Source organism: Arachis ipaensis, unplaced genomic scaffold, assembly GCF_000816755.2.
Source record: "Arachis ipaensis cultivar K30076 unplaced genomic scaffold, Araip1.1 Aipa840, whole genome shotgun sequence".
NCBI lineage: Eukaryota > Viridiplantae > Streptophyta > Magnoliopsida > Fabales > Fabaceae > Arachis > Arachis ipaensis.
The window spans coordinates 9,007-10,799 of NW_015495996.1; the positions used below are offsets into that span (position 1 = coordinate 9,007).

The 1,793-nt window shown below is 34.2% G+C and overlaps 1 long non-coding RNA gene across 1 annotated transcript; it reads right to left on the minus strand.

The window, feature by feature from the left end:
• Window positions 1-566: 566 nt before the first annotated feature.
• Window positions 567-1,787, minus strand: LOC107624667. Its single transcript, XR_001616935.2, has 2 exons — window positions 1,424-1,787; window positions 567-1,007 (listed from the first exon to the last, which is right to left on the minus strand). It is a non-coding gene; the product is annotated as an uncharacterized LOC107624667 (long non-coding RNA).
• Window positions 1,788-1,793: the final 6 nt, after the last annotated feature.

Genomic DNA, 1,793 nt, shown 5'->3' on the forward strand with positions numbered 1-1,793 from the left:
ATTTTTAATTATTTTTAATGTCTTATTTTAATTATATCAAGTATTTAAAATATTTTTTTATTTTAATAAATAATAATATATATTATATCTAAATTTATTTAAGAATATATGTTAAGAATAAGACTGGACACGCTGACACGTGATGGTATTTAGGTGTGTCCAGGCGTGTCCGGAGAAGAATTTTTTATTTTTTTATTAAGACACAGTTGGACATAGCAGACACGCGTATCAGACGAGTGTCGGAGAGTGTCATGTCCGAAAAGTGTCCAACACGCAGACACGACAACTCAGCGAAGTGTCCATGCTTCATAGGCAACACCTCAAACCGAGTTCAAAACTTTACAAGCCCCTTTAAATTGATTCCCCACCCCAAATGTGATACTCCTCCCAATAGCACACTACAATCTGACAATCTCCGTCGTCACATTATCCGAAGCAACTCCTTACATTAGAAGAAAACAAAATTAAAAATCACATAGTTTGTTAGGTAATGATAATCTTGATAAGATATATTTTGCTTCAATTTTATTATTTTAATTTTCAGTATTGCAAATTGAGATGCTCTGATCAAAGACAAGTTTACAAAGAGAACCATAACAATCCCAACTCAAGTAGAATACACAACAATTTCCAACACAAAGTCATCTGGCTGATTGCAAATATCTCATTACCTTTACAAGCTTGTTCATCATGGCAGTTTTCCATATACAAAAGCGGAAAAATACATGATTGTAGACTACACAGATCAGATCAGATCAAACATCACTGACCCTCAAGTATAAAGATCCTATGAAATTTATCGATATAATGAGGGTTTATGCCTAAACTTCTGCGCTATTATCAAACATGTCTTGAAGCAAACTCTAAATGTTAGTTGTTTCCTGCATATTATGGTGTCAACAGTGAAGGTGGTATCCCAAGAACACACAGACAAGCGCCACCATACAGACATAGAGAAATGGAAACCCGACTTGAACCTTTCTTGGACCTCTCTTGGTAACCTCTGCCTGAAAATATAAAACAAGGCAGCCTTACAATCAAGAAATGAGGCTTTCTTAAGTTTTACAAGAGGATCATCAGACACCAAAATGAGGAAATGGTAGAAAGTAGAAATTACGCTCAAGTTCATGTCACAAATAATTCGAATGTAGCAGCCAGTATATCTTATACGCACAAACTTCAAGTAAGAAAAAGGAGAACTACTATCAACAAATGACAAAAAACAAATGATAGAGAGGATATATACCTGACCAGTGACAAGTATTTTCTTTTGATTTCCTTATTAAATAGTACTTTAGTTACTAGAATTATGATGGATTTGCTTTACATAAACAATTTCAGGAATTATGGTAAGAACCAATGAGCCATGGCTGCAACATTTTACTAGTGAAACCAGTAAGTGATTTTCAACTTTCAAGCTTACCAGCTTTTCTTGCAAGATTTTTGTTTCTTGATAGTTTAGCCTCCTCTCCTCTGTTAACTTCGATATTGTTACTGCAGACTGCAAAGGAGGCAGAAACTTGATCATCACTTCAATTAAATAAATATAAATATGGATAGCATAAAACTCAAGAACCGCTATAACAACCACCTTCCTTAGCGAAGGAATGCATGACTACCAACCATGATTGCTTCATTGCTATTGTTATAACACAGGTAAACTGAAAAAGATTTTTTGCAGAGATATTTGAGCATAGGTAATATCATGGGCTTACAACTATTCAAATATAAGGAAGTTAAGTCTGTTAATACAGTTCTACCCTATGGTGGACCTTAATCAAGATACATAACAA